The 21,403-nt window shown below is 39.9% G+C and overlaps 1 protein-coding gene and 1 long non-coding RNA gene across 3 annotated transcripts in view; one reads left to right on the top strand and one right to left on the bottom strand.

Annotated features, from left to right (window-relative positions):
- The window catches only part of MAML3 (mastermind like transcriptional coactivator 3), a 434,306-nt gene that overhangs the window by 19,545 nt on the left and 393,358 nt on the right, over window positions 1-21,403 (top strand). The gene's annotated exons all lie outside the window — the stretch shown is intronic.
- Window positions 1,864-5,902, bottom strand: LOC129058825 (uncharacterized). Its single transcript, XR_008524236.1, has 2 exons — window positions 5,786-5,902; window positions 1,864-2,185 (listed from the first exon to the last, which is right to left on the bottom strand). It is a non-coding gene; the product is annotated as an uncharacterized LOC129058825 (long non-coding RNA).

The raw sequence follows: 21,403 nt of genomic DNA, 5'->3' as shown, positions 1-21,403 counted from the left end.
ATGTTTATAGAATGAGACAGACATTCTGATTATGCAGCATGTTTATAGGATGAGTGGAGCGACAGTGAGACCTAGCTCACTTACTGGGTCACCAAATAAGTAGGTGGCAAAGTAAAAGAAGAAACAGGTTTTTGACTGTTTTACCTTTGTTACAGGTTTTCCAGTTGGATGAAGAAATAGGAATCTGAAAATGTAGCTATGTTGTTTTACAGACTATTAGGAAATATAATCTTTGACAGTTACGGGGACAGTTCAATTAAAAAAAAAAACTTGCCCCTCCGTGATTTGTATTATAATTATTTAATACCTGAAGGACTCTTATAATTGAATTTTAGGGTGCTTCATTTACATTCTAGCTGGTGAGAGTTGCAGTACTATCACTTTGTGGTCCTCTAATTGCTGTCCCAAACATTCAAAAAATGCCCTGTGATTCAATTATAAGTATCTTTTGGGGACTGTATAATTATATACTATGTAGTTATCATTATAAAGCACCAGGGGACATTAAGCCAATCAGATAGCTTTAGTGGCTGGATGTTCATAACGCTGTAATTGATACCACAAGGTGCTTTGGGTAATGGTACAAATTTTATAAGGCAGGACCACTGTAGTTTTAGGTTCAGGAAAGAGTTGCATACTAATTTTTAAGTTACACAAATAGGACTTTTAAAGTAAACTCTCTTTTTTTTTCTTTTTGTTGGCTTTTATTTAAACCTACTCAAACACTGTAAATAAATATTTACCATGTATATGGCATGTAACAGCACAGAGTGGCTCCTTTTGATAGAAATCCATCTCTGTTCTCCCCTCCTTTTAAAATAAATACAGGTATCAAAATAATCTTCAACATATTTTTGATAGTACTTATAGTCAGCACTCATATTTTGTAATAAACTCTTATCAAAGAGTGGACTGACCGATTTGTTCAGAATAAATGAAATAGGAAGTTTCAAGATGTAGACCAAAAACCTCTACAGCTCTCATTGAAAGGAAGGGGGAGGGTACAGTTGCATATGTAAAGCTATGTCTTTGTGAAACTAAAATTAAAGCAAGAACAATAGAAGAAAATATGCCGCATATAGGAAATAATTATTAGATATGTGCACCTAGTAATCTTTGAATTACAGAACAGTGAACAAATATTTTCAGGGATGTTCATGCAAAGTAAGAAGTCTTCAGCCTGCTCTTCCCAGGGCACCACGAAGGCATTTGCTTGCAGACGTTGCCTTCTTCGGAGCTCTTTTAAAGTGGTCGCCAACTCTCAACAGCAATTGCTTCTGAGTAGTGTTCAAACAGCCCTGACATGGGTCCCTTGGTATATCATTATCTAGTCTCATATTTAACCTTTTTCTAATAGCCTCCCCAAAGTCCAGAGTTTCCAGTTAGTGCCAGAGGAAGTTAGAAAAGGTATTTTTTTCCTTGTCTTGACTTCACAGCTGTGAGAAGCACAGGTATCTGAGAGTCGTCTTTGTTTTTCCTTTCTTTGTCTATGAGGGACCAGTTATATGGGAAAGTAAAGTGACTTGCTGAGATAGGCCAAGCTTTGCAACGAGTGTCAACACACTAATAAGAACTTCCCTTTTTCCAGTTTTTTACTGAGCTCCTTGTGGATTCACTCTATTCTTACAGGAGAGAAGGGCAAGGGAGCACGAGCATTCGTGGACTGTGCCTCTCCTCCTTTTCTGTATTCTTCAACTTGCCATTGCAGGAGCATGTGTACCAGTAAGAGGTCCATACAAGCTGCAGAGTGTGGGCCGGGCCTGAGGACAGTGATTGCACGGGTGTAGGCTCCACCCTGGCACCTCTGTGTGGTGAACAAGACCTGTTTATCCAATTGCCGCACATACACACTCATGACCGCAGTGCCTTTAAATGGATGTTACTTTATTAGAAGAAGCATATGGAAATGATGACATCTCTGATGTCTCAAATAGAGATTGGAGACAGCAATCCTGAATGTATATGGGTGGGGAACACCCTGGTGTCTCATTTTGAGTGGAGACCAGGGTCAGATGACCCAAAGAGCCTTCTCCTTCACCCTTCACAGACCCTGGCTTGGTGCTGGGACAGCAGTAGGCTGATTGCTGATGTTTGGGCACCGCTGCCAACATCACATACCACTGCTGCCCCTGAACTTGGACATGGAGATGGCAGAGGTGGATGAGATGGGCCATGGAGGGGAGAGCTAGATGGAAGAGGGAGGGAAAAAAATGAAATAGTAAGAGCAAGGAATGGTAGGTGACATTGGATGTTGACTATTACCCAGAATTAGTTTTTGAAATGGTGAGAGGGAAAGTTGCTCCACTTTTCTTAGAGATAGCTTGTAGAAATTCCATTCTACTTTTCCTTCTTGGCTTGTTACCTTCTAAAGCATCTTTGTGGTTCTGCACAAATTCCAAGGTACCTTCTGCCTTTGTACTAAGTTCTATAGCAGAAGTAGCATGGAGGTCTGCAGGAGAAGCGAGCCTGCCTCTTGTGCGGAGCTCTTCCCTCTACTCCCTTACCACTGCTACAATGAACTTTGTGACCTTGAGCAAGTCACTTCATCTTTTAGGACCACACAACTCAAGGTTTGATTCAGTTGACTTTTAAGGGCACGTTACAGTGGAAGGAAACAGATTTCAAATTTTTAGTAACTTTGCATAGCCATATTGGCACTACCTTAAATCCTAGGAATATCTGCATCCTTCTTCCTGGCTACCTAGAGTCCTCCGCCACTACAGAAACAAAAGAGGGCTTGACCTTCACTGAAATGACTGGAGGGTTTTGGCCAGCAGATAATAGTTTATTAATTGAATGTGTATGTGCATGCGCCCTGCTTGGAAGTGAGGTGAGTAGAATTAGAGCTAGTCAGCAAGATGTGAAGGGATTTTTCCTAATTCTGCTGGTCCTCTCTATTTAGAACCTGGGTCTTCCCTTTCCCCATGCTCTCCTAGCACCTTATACATGACGTGGCAGTTGTCCTGTGTTGCATATGGGTGAGTGGCCAGCACTGGGTGGTGAGCAACTTGAAAGCAAGGTTTGGATCTGACTCATAGGAGGAACTCAATCAATGTTTCTTGAATGAACCTGCATAATATTGACTATTTCATCATATCCTTATTAATTACAGCATTAGTCTTGAATTTCAGGGCTAGCATCTTGTAATATGGCTTGTAAGCTAGGCCTGTAAGCTTTTCTTCTTGTTAGTTGGGGCCACTTTTCTTGTCTTTCAGTTACACTTATCCATCTGCTACCCAATGGTGAAACCAAGGCATACTTTAAAAATGCAATTTCTAAATGATTTTTAAGTAAAACTTTTCTTTCAGCAAGGCCAAATAATATCCAAAAGGTTTTTAATCAGTTTTTAAAAATCATTGTATAAGCTGCAGTTTTCAGGCCTTTGTAGCAGATAGGTGACCCTCAGAACAATTTTTTAGACTCTCAGTTTCTTCCTAGGAGACTATCTCATACAACATAATACTGTACCACTTTTAGTTGAACTTCTTTTAGAAATATGCGTTTGGGCAGATAAAATTATGGGGGTGAAAAAATGGGCCAACCTATAGGACTCACGATATATGCAAACAATAGTCTGTAAACATAGACATTGTTCCTTCAATTCTACGGGTTCATGTCTGTTTTTGGCCTGGGGATTACATAGTGATTCTGCTGAGATGCACGGATAAACTGCTTGCCCCATGCCACAATTAAAAAACAAAAAGAGTACCTATTTGGTTTAAGTTTGGAAACAGGAGGTTTTTTTCCCAAGTTAACTTTCTTATCTGTCGATTATCCTTCAATTATGTCCGTGCCTCTGCTAACACCTAGATTTATTATTGGTGCCTTTTCCACCATTGCAGATTCGTTAGAATAGTAACAAATATTAGGTTGTTTTGTTTTGATTCTTTTTTTTTTTTTTTTTTTTTTTGAGACGGAGTTTCGCTCAGGTCGCCTAGGCTGGAGTGCGGTGGCGCAATCTTGGCTCACTGAAACCTCTGCCTCCTGGGTTTAAGTGATTCTCCTGCCTCAGCCTCCCGAATAGCTGGGACTACAGGTGCACGCCACCATGCCCGGCTAATTTTTGTATTTTTAGTAGAGACAGGGTTTCACCATGTTGGCCAGGCTGGTCTCAATTTCTTGACCTCGTGATCCTCCCGCCTCGGCCTCCCAAAGTGCTGGGATTACAGGCATGAGACACTGTGCCCGGCCGTTTTGTTTTGATTCTTAATCACCAGTTAGACTTGGGGTCTTTTCGTTGCTGTATGGATTGCGCATCAGCCTGAAAACTGTTCTTCCTTTCGTTTCTACACGTTTGGTCTCTCTGGCCGACTGAGACTCAGCCTGTCTTTTCAGAGAACCAGGGGAAATTATCAAGCAGGCAAAATCTACCTGCTCTTCTGCTTTACCTTTTAAAACTATGTGCTGCAGCTGAAATCAGTTTTGATTTAATTTGATCAAAAATAAGTGTCTCATTCAAAGAAGGTATGCATAAGAATTGGGGATAGGGGGGATTTAGAGTCACCTTCTTTGTGGAATTTTGGTTTGACCTTCAAATGGGACAACTTGTGTTCTAAGTTATTCCTGCATATAGCATCTATGTGGGGTCCAGAATTTGTCATGGCCTAGAAGGGGGCTTCCATGGTCCCACTGATGGAAAAAAGTGATAATACTAACAGCTCACATTTTCTGAGTGTGAGACACTTTTAAATGCTTTGCGTGTTATCATCTCTTTCAGTTTTCACAACGACCTTCTGAGGCTCTTCTAATTATTGTTTCCATTTAAAAGATGAGGCTACTGAGTCCCCCGAGAGTTTTGATGATTTGTCACAGTTAATGAATGGTGGAACAGGGATTCAAACCTGGACATTATTGCTCCTGAGGCTGTGTGACTACGACTCTGATGACCTCTCGATGTTGGTCCTAGGAGGAGACCAATGGATTTAGGTCTTCGGAAGACTACCTGTGCTAGTGGAGCGTGATGGAAGGGAAATCTTGAAGGTTCACACCTAGTTGTTACTTGTTCCATTTACTCCCTGCCTGGGTCTCTCCACTCTGCCCTGACCTCAAGGACAGGGAGATGCTTCTGGCTTGCTGGGGTGTTAGTTCTTTCCCTTGCCCTGCATGTGGCCCACTAGCGATGGTTGTTGTGAAGATATACTGTCTACTTTATTTGTTCCCCTCCCAAATTGCCACAGTCAAAGTCTTCTCTGGGCTTGAGCACACATCTAGAGGACCACAACAGCTGCCTTTGTGTGGGGATAGCCTGCGTGGGTGCACCCTTTTTTGACACACAGAGTGCTTTCCAAGAGCTCCAAGTCCTTGGTGTTAGAAGGATACTCCTGCTGCACAGATCCCATTGCCCATGGGGAGCTCTGAGCTGACATTCCCTAACAGAACCCAAGTAGTGGTCAGAGCTTGGCACTCCTTAAAGGCAGGGGTGCTGCTGGGTCTGAAATAGTACTTTGGATATTGCAGGTGCTCCATACATATCCATGGACTTAGTTGATTTTTAGCCCTGCAGGTTGTTCCTCAGCACATGGTTCTTCTCTGAGCTCCATACTGCCCTCATCTTCTCTCATCTGTGACTGTATCTAAACTCTTCTTGAACCTATCAGTATTTTTGGCTTCTGCACCTCCTGAGGTGTGATGAGTTCTCTGTTTTTATGAAAAAAAGATCTTACCTTGTATTGTTCTAAAGCACTGTCTTAATTGAAGGTGGGAGGAGGAGTTTGGAGCAAACCAGAGAGGAATATGGACAAATGAGGGGCAAAAGAGAGCCAGAGCACAGCAGAAGGGGCCTCACCAGGGAGAAGAGGAGCTGCCTGTTCTGTCACTTAGGTCTCCATGATGTGCTGGGATGCTGTCTGTGAGGCACCGGACGAAGGCAATTTAGTGAAGTCACATTAAAGTGGCTCCAAGGTTTGATGTCACAATAGGTCACTTTGACCTTCTATTTATGATCAGCTCTTGATGTACACATAAAATTTTGGGAAGTAAGTAAAATATATATGGAGGTTTGGCTTGCGTTCTGGTGAATAAGGTCCAGGAGGTTAAATCTCTGTGCTTTTAGTACAGCTACTTGATATCTGGGCCTCATTTCCCCACCTGTAAAGCAGGGGTGACAGTAGTTCCTTCCTCATAGTGTTGATGTGAGGACTGAGAGATACAGCTCTTGTAGAATTTTCGGTAAAGTTCTGGATCCACAGTGAGCCTTCTATAAATATCAGCTGTTATTATTAGCAAACCACCAAGATGCCCACTATTGTGCCTCATGATGGCAGGCTCAGTGGGAAACCAACATGTTTTCTCCAAAAAAGTAGAGCATGACTCTAGGTTTGTGGTGCTTGTTAGATGGAAGAGTCGAGCTTTTGCTGGCTGTCTGTACTTTTCGTGTGGAAGGTGCTTAGCTTGTTTAGGCCCCATTGCAATGACTATCAATGTGAGTCCAAATTCCCTCCACACTTTCTATCTGTCACTCCTTTTGGACATACCATATACTGTCTCCCATCGTTTATCACTGACTGGTCACACGGCACCCCTTAGGTGCCAGATGCTGGGCTAAACATTGAAGTGACAACCATCTGGGTTACTGCCCCTCCCCTGCAAGAACCTGAGGGCTCCATGGATGGAGGATGAAGGTACAAAACACAGGGCATGAGCAGGGAATCATGAGTGTTTTGGTGGTGTTGAAACAGAAAGCTCAGGACGTAAAGTGGTGGGAGAAGAGGCTGGTGAGAGAGGCAAGGCATTAGGACATGGAGGGCCTTATCTGCCATGCTCAGAAGCATAAGCCCTATGACATAGGAGAAGAGAAACCGTCAAAGGATTATAAATGAGGGTGTGATGTCATCATGACCATACGAAAGACAGGTTTGAGACCAAGACTGGATGGAGGGAGGTCGGTGAAGATGTTACAGAATACTCAGCAGAAGATGTTGAAGGGCTTCAAGTAGGTGAGTGGTGGGTAGAGAAGGAGATAGGAGACCATTTTCAAATTATATTAAGGAGTCCATTGAGTAGACAGGAGGGACTGAGAGAAATCAGGGATGACTTCCAGTTTTCTGGCTTGGAAAATGGTGTCACTAGCCAATTTAGGAAGAGTCTTAGGTGTTGGAGGGAAGATGTTTAGTTTTGGACATGCGACGTTTAATGGGTGTATTTATGGTCCATTCTGAAGGGATGTCCGGTAGTCATTTGGATGTATAGGACTAGAGTTTAGCCAGAGGTCTGGGTTGTGGGTATAGACATTGCAGACGGCTGAAATTTCAGAGTGGATGAAATTGGCAAAGCACATATAGCAGGAAAAGAGAAGAACAATGGCAGGAACTTTGGGAAACACAAGATTCAGTGTATTTCTGAAGGAGGCGATCCTTCAAAGGAGATGAAAAAGGAACAGTCCAGTTGGCGGGGAGCACCAGGAGAGTGGTGTAGTGAACACTGAGGAGAATATAGTCAGCATAATCACATGCAGCGAGATAAGGACCAGTCTCCTGGGATTTGGCAACTGGAAGCTCCTGGCTTTTTGTTAGAGGGTTTACAATAGGATGGTGTAAGTAGAGGCAGTGGATGAAAAGTATGGAAGAGGAGGGGCTGACTTGACTGAGGAAGAAACAGCATGTGTATGAGGGAAGAGACCCCACATTCAAGAGAGGCCCCTTTCAAGTAGTTGGTAAACCTTTTGGGGGTTGGAATGCCTTGAATATGTGTGGATTCCTTGTATTTTTTTTTTAACAATACAGTCCTTTATTATTATTATTATTCTTTTAAAAGAGGGTCCATTAAATGGAATAATGGTATTGCCTCTTTAACACCTGTACCTTGGCCAGGCGCAGTGGCTTATGCCTGTAATCCCAGCACTTTGGGAAGCCAAGGCGGGTGGATCACGAGATCAGGAGTTCGAGACCAGCCTGACCAACATGGTGAAACTCCGTCTCTACTAAAAATACAAAAATTAGCTGGTGTGATGGCACGTGCCTGTAATCCCAGCTACTCAGGAGGTTGAGGCAGGAGAATCGCTTGAATCCGGGAGGTGGAGGTTGCAGTGAGCCAAGATCGCACCACTGTACTTCAGCCTGGGTGACAGAGCAAGACTCAAAACAACAGCAACAATGAAAACACCTGTCCCTTATGGCTGGGCACTGTGGCTCATGCCTGTAATTCCAGCACTTTGGGAGACCAAGGCTGGAGGATCATTTGAGGTCAGGAGTTTGAGACCAGCCGGGGCTACATAGAGAGACCCTGTCTCTCTACAAAGCAAACAAAGAAACAAACAAAAAACCTGTACCTTCTCTTCTACATAGGAGTGATGTGGTCAGTCAGTTTGCCTTGTGCATGAGTAAGTATATATGTGTCTTATAATCTGGATTCTTGCAAAGGACAAGTAAGAATAAAGTCATGTGATTACCAATACATTTTTAAACATCTTTGTTTTTTTGAAATTACTTTTTTAAAGTTTTTAAATTAAAAGTCAGTTTTAAAGAAAATTAGGGACAATGTCTTGCTGTGTTTCCAGTCTGGCCTCAAACTCCTGGGCTCAAGCAATCCTCCTGCCTCAGCCTCCCAAGTAGCTGGGACTACAGGCATGTACCACTGCACTTGGCTCCAATAAATTACTTTTTGTGGTGAATTCTTAATTGTTTCATATTATACACATTTGAGTAGCTTTTATTTTGTTTAAAAATGTTCTTTTATTTAGTATGTATCATTTATATGTGTTAATATTAATTTATATTCTGATATAAGTTGACATGTCTTTTAATAGAACATATATGAATTGAATGTCTAAATTTCAGAATATAGAAAAATAAGCTAAAGTTGGGCTTAATTAAAAAACCAAAGTTGATGCTCAAACTCTTTAATTATAATTAAAGGACATTAGAAAACAATTAATTTGTATGAATCATTTCTTTTGGAAGAATTTGTTGCTTCTGCGCTGTAGCATCTGACTCTTGGCATTGGATATAGGGCCTCTATCATCTGGGTATTTGCCTGTGAGGCTTGCTTCTGTGTGAGTTTCAGATACTGGAATTGCTCTCATCATGACCCTAATCATGGCATTCAGATGCTCATGGCTCTGCCACCTGCACCGGGGCTTTTCTGTATTAATAACAAGGTGTAATCCATGTTTTCTAGCAGTTTACCAGCTAAAGGACTGCGAAGGAGGGCCAACCTAAGACTAATTAGTATTGCAAATAGGTCTGGTAAGCCCTGAATGTACAAATGCTAAATCTACTTCTTCTAGCTGTTCCTGCTTTTTAAAGAGGTGCTTAGGCCTCTATTTTGTGATAGCTTTGGATTTCTTCTATTCTTTCACCTAGATTTTATTGTGCTTTTGGGGGATAACTTGTGCAAGGTCTTCAGACGCTTAAGAGAGCACTTCCTAATGGTTATACTTTCCCAAATTATGAGAAAACTTGGAGATGTCTGAGCGTGTTTCCCTCCTAGAAACTCTCCTGGCCATACCTAGTCAGTGCTGTTTAAAAGGGGTTTTCACTGCATTAGGCACCAGCTAAGAGCTACGAAATAAGTCAGTATGGCTCTGTCTTTGGCATATTGAGGAGCTAATCAAGAAGGCTGTATCTTGGGCAATGTTTCAGAGTAGCCATCATTTTCAGCTTTCTATGCACAGATTTCAAGGTGCTAACATAGACATGACAGTGTGCATAGTGTGGTGGTTTGAGACTAGATGTTCAAGAAGCCTCAAGGAAGCTGGAGAGGAAGGGCAGAAAGTGTGATTGTTAAAAACCTCAGAGAAAAGGGCAAAGTTAGGTAAGGCATTTTGACTACACATGGTGGAAGTCTGAGAAGAGAGAAAGCTAGTAAGTGGTTACTGATACATGTTTGGAAATTCTAGGGGAGAACTCTGGGTTTTTCCTAAAAACTGGAATAAAACAAGGGATTTTCATTACAAGCCTTAGTCGCTTTGGGGTTCATTGTGAAATACGATGCAAAAACAGTTATTTGTTGTGAAGCTGCCTAAGAAAAGGTCTCACCTTGCACCACCCCAGAAGCCTTACAAAGGTGTAGGGTTTTTCCCTGCCCCTTTATCCTTTTTATTATGAATGAGTTCTTTCTTACCTCCCCAACTTCATTTTATTATTCAGAGTCTATGCAGCACCTGCCTACACAAAAAGAAATCAACCATCTTTTAAAGATGTTGGCCCCCTCACAATAGAATTTAAAAACTTTTGCTCCTTAAATGTTTCATCTTATTCAGATCTAAGTGGTGGGGAACGACAATGGACTTCAGATGTGAGTCTTCTGATGGGGTAGGCTGTACTTTTTTTCTGTGGCTCCAAATGACATCCCTCTGGACAGATGAGACTTAGGAACCAGAAAACAGAAGACCTAATGAAAGTTACATTTGAGAGAGAGGAAGAGAAAATAGGAAAGTATATTCAAGAAGTTCACCCACCTTGACATCTTAGAATAATCAATTTCTCACCTACTTGTAAAAGTACATCTTTAAAAAAAAAGTACTCACAATTATACTATTCAGTAATGACATGTACTATGAAGTTGGGGTTTAACTTTTTAGACCTTTTTAAATTATGTGAATATAAACATAAATGTACCTTTTTCCTTTTTCCAAAGTTGTCCATCCCTTATAAATAATTTTATGGTTTATTCTGTGTGTATTTTTGTAAGCTGTCTTAACAAACCTTGTTTGGGACAGGATAGGACTAAATAAATATGAAGTCACATTGTAGTAGAAGAGTAGCTGTGGTCTGAAATGTGCCAGTCCTTTGTTGATTGTAGCTGTCTCTTTAAAAAGCTGCAGAGCAAAAAAAAAAAAAAAAAGCCGCAGAGCTTTACCTGAAAGAAGTTTGAAATGCTCAGAATTTCTATTTTTGTCTGATTTTGAGTATCATGGCCATATTGGTTTAGTAGAGAATAGGAGAGATTGGAGTAGAGAGTAGGGAATAGGATGAGACAGTAAGAAAAGTATTTCAGGAAAGCTCAGACCTTACCAGCAGGTTAAAAACTCTTAAGTATTTGAAGTCCTTAAAGATATTTACTTCAAGTTAGCTATTGGTGTGATTTATTTTAAGAAATGATGGCACTTTTAGATTTTCAAAATGGTTTTATAAAATGGACTCGTTTGGGAGGCTAAGGCAGGCGGATCACTTGAGGTCAGGAGTTCCATACCAGCCTGGCCAACATGGAGAAACCCTATCTCTATTAAAGATATAAAAAGTTAGCTGGGCGTGGTGGTTCAGGTCTGTAATCCCAGCTACTTGGGAGCTGAGGTAGGAGAATTGCTTGAATTGGGAGGCGGAGGTTGCAATGAGCCGAGATTGCACCATTGCACTCCAGCCTGGGGGACAAGAGTGAAACTCTGTTTTTTTTTTTTAAAAAAAAAGACTCGTTTGATTATTCCTGTCAGAAGAATCAATTTCTCACCTACTTTAAAAAATAAGTATTAAAAAAAATCACTCACAATTGCACTGTATTAGCCTCTTCTCATGCTGCTAATAAAGACATACTCAAGACTGAGTAATTTATAAAGGGAAGAGATTTAATCGACTCACAGTTCCGAATGGCTGGGGAGGCCTCAGGAAACTTAAAATCATGGCGGAAGGAGAAGCAAACACAGCCTTCTTCACCTGGGGGCAGCAAGGAGAAGTGCAGAGTGAAATTGGGGAAAAGCCCCTTATAAAACCATCAGATCTCGTGAGAACTCACTATCACAAGAACAGCATGGAGGTAACTGCCCCATGATTCAGTTACCTCCCACTGGGTCCCTCCCATGACACGTGGGGATCATGGGAACTACAGTTCAAGATGAAATTTGGGTTGGGACACAGCCAAACCATACCATGCACTATTGAGCAGTGGCATGTGCTATGTGGGGTTTAACATTTTCTTTAGATAAATAGTTCCCTTCAGTACCTTTTAAGTATAAATACCTCTAGTATATTTAAATTTTGTTTTGGTCTTTAAAATTTGACTTAGATATCACTTTGAGGGATTAAAGCCAGTTAACAAAGTATGTCTGTAAAACTCTAGTTTTTGCTTTGCCATATTGAGTATCAGCATAGGCTAAATCAGTGGCTAGTATATAACAATGAAGGCTTTCTCTCTACTTTGAGTCTACACAGCCTAACACCTCTTTTTCCCTTTCAAAGTGGTGCTTTAGTCATGATTGCCAGCCAAAGAACATTTCTGATTGATTGTAGAAATTGATTGTAGAAGAACCTTGGAACTTGTTTACTATTAGAATCAAGGGAAGGATGTGCTATGTCGTAAAGTTGCTGGGATAGTCTTCTAAGGCTTCCAAGAGTGCATTATTTATTGGAAAATAAGGAGTATTTAACATTTTAAATTTCACCTTGGCCATGGTAAGTGCCAGTGAAATATTAATATTTGTACCTATTTGGCACAATTAGGAATAGCTAAATGTCTCTGCTTCGGATACCACTGTGCAAGATAAAAACAACCCCAAAGCTTTAAGAAGCCAAGAAATTGAGCCTGAGTTCATCATAGTTTTATGTGTCCAAATGAAAATGACTTTGCCTTTTGCTATTTCTCTTTGCAGCATATCCACCGGCAGAATTTTCAGTGAAACAACTCTTCTGTAAACTTAGAAAAGTACAGGCTATATTAGAAGCTTAAAGTTAAGTCTGTCCCTCAGTGTGGATTCGGTGTTTAGCCCAAAAGATTTTTGTTGATAGTAGAAGTACATTTTCCATAAAACCACTGTGTGTATTTTTAATAATGGTTAAAGATTGCCACAGTGTAACCCATTCCCAAGGATGCTATTGAGTTGTGAACTGAACGTTACTGCAGTGCTTTAGCTCTGGGAACAAGCAGTGAAGGACACCTTTTCCCTATCTGTTTGTAATTTCAAAATGAAAAGAGAGTAAAAAGACCAGTTAATAACATAATCCATATGATTCTCTATGAGGAAAAAAAAAAGATTAAGGAGAAACTGTTCGATCTTAGCTGTGACCAGTCTTTATATGGGAAAAGATTAATTCTGATGGACTAACTATATCTAAAATTAGAACTGTGGGAAAAGGATTATATGCAACAAAATGCAAAAGATTAATGTGGAGGCATGATGCCTAAGGATTGGATACCCTTAAAATATTAATCTACATCAGGCACATTTGCAGTTTCATGTACCAATAAGGAAATAGAGAAACAGAAATGATATCATATCAAGAATGATATGAAGCCTTTTAACCAAAGGTTTTGTTAATTTATCTTTGGTTAATAACTACTTTTATAAGACATCATCTAGCTTGTATGTGCAGCTTTTTGTATATGGTATCAGTAGTAACCTGTAATTTAATACTGCTCATTACTCATTAGGGGAGGCACTCAGATTCACATTGTAGGTGTCACACTTTGGTTAGCGTTTAGCCTCAGGAGACAAACTTGATTGTGATTGGAACTCTCTTTTCAAGCCCACAATAATTACTAATTTTCCTCTCTAGAATAGCTAATAGTAGTTGACTAAATAGAGAGATTGAGAGATGTTTGACCACATAAGAGATCCTGTCTTCAAATGAATAAATATTGTGGATCTTGTTTGTGCCTGTGGTCCCAGCTAGCAGGGAGGGTGAGGTGGGAGGATCCCTTGAGCCCAGCAGTTGGAGGCTGCAGTGAGCTATGATTGTGCCACTGTGCTGTATATCCTGGGTGAAAGAGCAAGACCTCATCTAAAAAAAAAAGGAAAGGAGGAAGGAAGGGAGCGAGGGAGGAAGGGGGAAAAAATTGTGTATCCCAAAGTGTCTCAGGAAGGAAGGAAGAAAAAAAAATTGTGTATCCCACAATGTCTCTCCAGAAGATACTATAGAAGAAGTCTGTAATGACTGTATTTAGGTACACTAAACCAGCAATGCATATCTGCAAATCGGTCATGAGATGTGAGAAAGAAAGGTAAGAAAAGTATATCTAGGGAGGTACTAGGTTAGTTAAATTAAGTTGATTTCTGTCTAATATAAGACTAATGGCTGAATCTGTGTTCCTTTCATGCCTCCTGAAGTGAGTGGGCAAATGGTTACAATGCCATTTCAAGCACACCTATTAAAAATTGTGGACTACAGTAACATCTTCTAAAGTGGTCTCTAGGAAGGTTTATGTAGTGGAAACTGAATAGGTTTTTCTATTGTGTGAGACTGGAGGTGAGAATAAGATCTTGAGGTTGACCTTTTCAGGGTGAATTCTGAAAACGCCCATATACCACAACTGACTTTTCCCTTGAATTCTCTGGGGAATGCCACCATACCCCTTGCCTGTTAACATATGTATTGAAGCTAGCTTTGACTGAAGCTACTGTTTACTACTATTCCCCTGGCTAACAAGCCTACATTAATTTCCCAAATCCTTTGTCAAAAAAATAATTAGGTTGGTTTGAATGATTACACTTAGAATGTAGGATGCTGCATCCATCCTGTGTGTGGCATCAGAGGCCTTGTGTGGGGGAGGTGAACAGAATCTAATCAACTTGGGTTACTTGATCAGAAGTGGCTCTTATGCATGTTATTTTTGCAATCGGAGAGAATGTTAGGTTCTCTTTCCCTGCTACAGCATGATCGTTTCCAATGGGCCATAATACTTTATGAATATTGACCAGAGGCATGAATCGAGGCTTTCCAAAATATATATTTTTCAATTTGAGATAGGATGTCACCATGTTGCCCAGGCTGGTCTTGAACTCCTAGGCTCAAGCAGTCCTCCTGCCTTCGCCTCCCAAAGTGCTGGGATTACAGGTGTGAGCCACCACACCTGGCCCCAAAATATTTTCAATGTTATATACTCTTGGTATCTGTATTTTCACCCTGGAATAGAGGTTCCACAAAGGTAGTCAAGGTTATGGTTCTGCTACCTGATCCTCATTTTCATTGTTTATTATTATTATTAGCTAATACTTATATGCTACTTACTATGTACTACACTGTACCAAGCATTCATTTCATGCTTATTAGATCATTTAATCTTCAACCTAATAAGATAGGTGTATGTATATACAGATGAAGAAACTGAGGTGCAGAGAGGCTAAGTGACTGGATGAAAGTCATACAGCTAGTACACGGTAGGGCTGTGGTTTGGACCCAGGCATTCTGGTTCCAGAAGACTGCACTCAGGACTATTACTTTTTAAAAGATTGAACATGGTAGGGAAAAAAGAAAACAAACCCACAAATATTTTAACCTGTGGGTTGGTTGTAGCTGATATCAGAGAGAACATTTTTTGTGGTGGTTGTCTAGCTGTAGGCTCTGAAGAAATGCCAGCTGTGGGTGTCATGATTCTCATTTTAGAAGATTAAAAAAAATAAATTTAGTGTGTTCTTTTAAGGTTTTATTTCTTTTGTGTATTTGCATATATTACCATGCGTGGTTATCTGTGAAAATCCTTAAAAACATGTATACAAAAATTACCCTTAGAATTACTAGATAAATCTTTCCTTCTTAATCTGAACTATTGACTTCTGATATTGTCTGATGTGCTTAGAGAAACTGTTAGGCTCCTTTGATAATCTCATGTTTTTGTAATTTTATTAAGGATATACCTATAATTTAGAAACATTTTATTGGTATTTTTATGAGACTTGGAAGGTGGCATCAGATTAGATCAATTTTTCTATTCTCTATTAATAATTTTGAGATTATATATACCTGTATACACATACATACATACATATATATTTATATATATTTTTTAGACAGGGTCTCGCTCTGTCACCCAGGCTAGAATGCAGTGATGCAATCATGGCTCACTGCAGTATTTTGCAGTATAAACAACTGATTTGGAATCTCTTGCTTTGTCTCTGATGAAGCATTTGTATATTTTCTTAAGGAAATAAATATTCTGTAAATCATACTTTTAAAGTTTTATAGTTAGAGTATGCTTAAAAACATAAAACCACATTAAAGTTGAACTTATTTTTGGAAGTTAGATTTTAATGTGGTCAGCAGCACCAAGTAAAAGTGTAAATTTAGAAACAGCTTTTAAAAGTCTTACTTGAAAGAGAATAGTAAGTGTGTAAGAAAATACGAGGGAGATATTTGGATCAATATAATTAGGAACCCCAAACATTTGCTTTGGGTTATAGTAAATAAGATGCCAGATAATGGCTTTCCCCATAATTAGGATTTTGCTTATAATAAGACCCTAAAAATCACTGCAGGTCACACTAAGGATAAAAGGAAGAGACTAGAGAAATCCCCATTTTGAGAACTTTGAAATTTTTCTAAGGAAGAGGAAATAGAGCTTTTTAAATTCTGCTGTGGAAGAGGAAAGACAGTCCAAGTCTGGAACTCAGCATGTTCTGCAAGCTAGAGATCTAACGTGAGTGGAGGTCCTGGGTTAATAGTGAGAACACTCTGAGTGCTAGTATTGCAGAAGGTGATCTCCATAGCTATACTCTGTGTCTGTATGTAAAGTGCCCTATGCTTTTAAAAAAATCTCATCTGTGAAGGGAGATGGAAACCCAAGTGCTGATCTTTTGTCGTCAATAACAATCCCTAGCCACATCTTTACAAGGTAAGTGTTACCATTCAATTGGGTTGACTGTGTTTAGCTTCCTAAAAACCTGCTGCCATTTCTGTTGAGTGAAGCATGATTCACTTCCTGCCCTGTAGGGTATACACCAGCCTTAATGGTTTCGTCTGGAAGTGGCCAGAGCTGTGGAGGATGGAGGGAATGGCAACTTTTGAAGCAGTGGGGTTAGAGGTTAGAGTGGCAGTCTCTAACTTGACTTTCTGAAGGAATTGAATCCAGGCAGTTGGCTCCACGTGACTTTTGTTCTCTTTTGTATTTCTTTGTCAGCCTCCCTGTCCTTTTATTGAAGTAGAATAGACACTGTCTTGGTTTCTGGTGATTGGCAATAGCCCTGAACATGCAAGAGAAATGTTCTCTGTGTAGGTGTCATTTTCAGGAGACCTCATGAGCAACAGTGGAGGGCCAGTTTTGAGTAAGGAGCTTCCTGAATAGGAGCTGATTCCCTGGGGGCCCTGGATATTATAGAGTTGTTTTGAACACATGAACACATGAAAAAAGGTAAAGAATTCAGAAATTTAAGAACACAGTATAACTTGATTAATTTGAGCCCAGATGTTAATAATTTGTGGTATTGTCATAAGGCTTTTTGCCTTATATGAAGGAGTGCTTGTAAACAGGCTAATAGTAAATAAAGCAGGCATGGGAAGGACATTTAACCTATTCAGCAAGATAAACTGCTTTTATTTAGAATAATCTTTTTTAAAACAGGGAAACAATGAAATAATTGCAAATAAAATTACCAACTAAAGGATCTTAAAGGACATTTATTTGGCAAATATATGTACTCTATATATTTGTGTATACTTAAAAGTAATTCCAATTTTCTATTATTCCATGTCACCTTCCACTAGTGTGAATTAGTAAATATTTTCTATATTTAAATAGACATTTTCATTTTCAGTTTCTTTGTATTTGGTGGGAAAACTTTTTATATTCAAACTTAATTGAAAAAGAATGATTTTTACATTATAAAAAAGAATCTTAATTTCACAAAAGTTTGACCTTAATATTCATCTAATGGCAAGATTTTGCCCTACAAATGTTTTGCAGAGACGTTTCAACTGAATAAATTGAGTACACTTGCTTTTTGCTCTTTATGTACCTGTTTCCAATTCCAGATTAAGGAATGTTTTGTATGTGTCCAGAGTCACCAAAAAATGAACTTATGTACCTGCTCTTAAGTCTCTCACTTGCTTCTGAATATCTGTAGTCCTGGGGTCTGCTGAAGGCACTGATCACCTCCCAGATCAATCTTGGTGTTAGTCTCCTGGACTAACACAAACATTAATTTGTGTCATTGTGGATGAAAATATTTACTCTTATGCATTAATTTGCATGACCACATAAAAATTATAAGGGATATTTGTGGCTTTGCATATTTCATTTGTTTATAAATTGCTCATTGAGAGCAGTTTCTTTCTAGCCATAGTTTTATTTTAGAAGTGAAAATTGAGAGTGAAACATTTGTTAATTGAGAGTGAGCACTTGAGTTTCAGGAGGAAGAGAAAGAAGTACTTTAAGACTTAAAAATAAAATGTATTGTTATGAGCTGTGAATAACTCAAAAGTAGTGCTAACTCGTGGAAGTTTTTATGGGATAAAATCTTTGAGTAGAAAGGAAATGAACTGAAAACAAATTATTTTACATATCTCCATAGGACAAATGTTTAATAAAACTTCAGCAGCATAATTAGGACATTGTATTAAAATGAGACTTCATGTGTCTTGTCCTGAGGAATGTTATGGTTCTATAGGATATGAATTCAAGCTTTTATTTAAATAGGGCAATTTGTTTATGAGTTGAATGAAGTTATAGTGTACTTTTACTGTTGAAGATCGTAGTGCAAAAGAATTGGGGCAACTGTAAATTTTAACACTCATTCAATATTTGATGATATTAGAGATTATTATTAAATATGTTTTAGATGTGATAATGGTATTATGGCTATATTGTTGAAAATAGACCATAACTTTTAAAGGTACACTCCACAGTATTCACAGATATAAGCTCTGGCATGTGCTTTGTATAATATGGAAAGGGAATGTGGGTTTGGGGTATGGATGAAACAAGATAGGCCATGAGTTGAAACTGGTCGCTGGCAATTTATTACATTCTGGCAACGTTTGTATGTTTGAAGTTTTGAACAATCCAAAGTTTCTTAAAAGACACATACATGTATACACCCGGCTTATTGAGGAGAAATACACTGATACTTAGTCAAAGATAAGGAGGGTTTCAAGAGAAAGAGTTGCCTAAAAATATCAGAGGTTTGATTGCACTGCAATTATATGCAGCTATATACAGCTACGTAATTTAAAAACCCAATAATATTGTAGTTTTATTTTAATTAAGATAAGCTTCTACTTAAGTGAAAGGAAAAAGAACACTTGCCTTTTGGCTACAGTCTTTAATTCAGCAAACATTTTTTCAAGCCCCTCTGTGTCAGGTACTGTTGAGATTGCGGGAAATTCAAGGAACAGCACAGGTAAAGTAGCTAGTGAGATTTCTCCACATCATTCCACAGTGTGATATGATAAGAGCTATAACAGACTTACACAAAAGTATGATTGGCACACAGAAGTTGGAGTGATTTTATTCTACTTTCGTAGGGCAGAGGGAGCAGGGAAGGGGCATATTTCGTAGGGCAGAGGGTGCAGGGAAGACTGCACAGGGAGTTGGCATCTGATCTGCCTTGAGGAATTAGCAGGGTTTTTCTACCCAGAGAAGATGGGAAAACCTTTACAGGCATAGGAAACAGCATGATCAGTAGCATGAAGGTGGGAAAATGAGTTCAGTGAATGGTGACTGGGTTCACTGAGTGTTTAGCACGGGATGGGGTAAAACGGGGTGGGAGCAGATACTGAGAACATGAAAATAAGACTCAGTATGCGAGTTTCTCCCTGCCTGGAGAGGAGCATTACTTACACCTGGCAGCCTGAGTTTCTAGGTCCTGTTCCAAACTGTGCCTGTGACTTTGGATGGACTTTGATTAGAGCAGTTCTAGGTATCCTAGCTGCAGGGTCACTTCACTTGGGTAGACAAACTGGCATTTGTGCACAGGTGAAGTTAGCTAACAAACACCCAACAAGACTGCTCCCAAGCTTTTGTGGGAGTTCTGGTTGCTTTCCTATTTTATGTTGAAAGATATTGGTGGAGTTTGAAGGCCGCCAAGTAGGAATGTAGTTGGTACTGTCTACTGGAACAGAATCTGGAAGATCTGACTCTCCCAGAACAGTGGAAGGGCTGACTGGCATCGTTGAAGAAATAGTCTACTACAGTGCAGGATCTAGTGGTCCATAACAAGAAGCTGGAACTACTTCTGGGCAGAGGAGGACTTTTTCCATGAGACTAGTGAAACTTGACCTCAAGTTCCTTCCCTTGCACAGCCCTTTACAAGGTTCAGCGAGGGGCCCTAGAAATTTCATACAGGCGTGCTTTACTCTTTTTTAATTAGTAATTTTATTTTATTTATTTATTTATTTTGAGACCGAGTCTTGCTCTGTCACCCAGGCTGGAGTTCGGTGGCCTTGTCTCAGCTCGCTGCAAGCTCCACCTCCTGGGTTCACGCCATTCTCCTGCCTCAGCCTCCTGAGTAGCTGGGACTACAGGCACCCACCACCACGCCCAGCTGATTTTTTGTATTTTTTAGTAAAGATGGGGTTTCACGGTGTTAACCAGATGGTCTTGATCTCCTCCGCCTTGGCCTCCCAAAGTGCTGGGATTACAGGCATGAGCCACCGTACCCGGCCAGTAATTTTATTCTTAAAGGATAAAATATTATAGACTTCAGGCCCTACAAAACTCGAAACTCCCCTTGCTTCTGAGCATTGCATGCAAGTTTCTTTATGCTTTATTTTTTCTTTCTGAAAAGAACAAATAGCAATATTTTCTCTCTCATAGATGAGTCACAGATTACTATGCAATTATATATGTAAAATGGAACCAGATGCAATTTTCTGGACAAGTGGAATGTGATAAATAATTTGGTCCTGGCACAAGAAGGGAAGGAACGCACACCTCCTGGGCAAGCTCTACTAGTTCTGAAAAGAGTCTTTGCTACATTTGGCCCTGCGGGCAGACTGGCTGGTGTGCTGGCCCTTGTTGCCACCATCTTGCATTATTGCTTTGGAACTCTGATCTCTGTGTTCTCAGTTTTCTCCTCCCTGACCTTCAGCTGCCCATGGCTTTCATAGCCCAGCTGTGTGTGGCCAGAAGCAAAGCCAGTTTCAATGTGACTGCAAGTGAGCACATGAAAAAAGCTGCACTGGCTGGCTACTTTCTACAGATTGATCAGTGATGTTTCCATTCTGCACTGAACAGATTGATGCTTATTTTTATATTGGAAACCACCAAGTCAACATGTTACCTTTAAAAATTGGAGCATGACTTGGAGAAATGGCTACATTCTTGGGCTGGGGCAGGGAAAGTACAACATGGGCCTGAATATCTAGTTGAGCCAGAAAGTAGGGGGAATTGTCAAAGAATCAAAAGGACACAGGGGCCAGTTTGATGGGCTCCCACTGGACTAATTGGGAGAATTTAACCATCAAAATAAATATGGTAATGAATTATAACCAATTAAATAAAATAATAATTTATAAATCCATACTGATATAGAAATTGATGAAATAAATGAGGGGAGAGGTGAAAGCTCTTGTTTAGAAAGTCAACTAATAAGTATAAAAAGAGTTATGGGCTGGGTGTAATGGCTCAGAGGCCTGTAATCCCAGCAGTCTGGGAGGCCGAGGTGGGCATGTTGCTTGAGCCCAGGGATTCAAGACCAGCCTGGGCAACACAGCGAGATCCTGTCTCTACAAAAAATAGAAAAATTAGCTAGTATGGTGGCACATGCTTGTAGTTCAAGCTACTCAGGAGGCTGAGGCAGGAGGATTGCTTGAGCCTCGGGAGG

The sequence above is a fragment of the Pongo abelii genome, chromosome 3, assembly GCF_028885655.2.
Source record: "Pongo abelii isolate AG06213 chromosome 3, NHGRI_mPonAbe1-v2.0_pri, whole genome shotgun sequence".
Lineage (NCBI taxonomy): Eukaryota > Metazoa > Chordata > Mammalia > Primates > Hominidae > Pongo > Pongo abelii.
The sequence above is the reverse complement of the archived record's forward strand: the minus strand, read 5'-3'. Positions and strand labels throughout refer to the sequence as shown.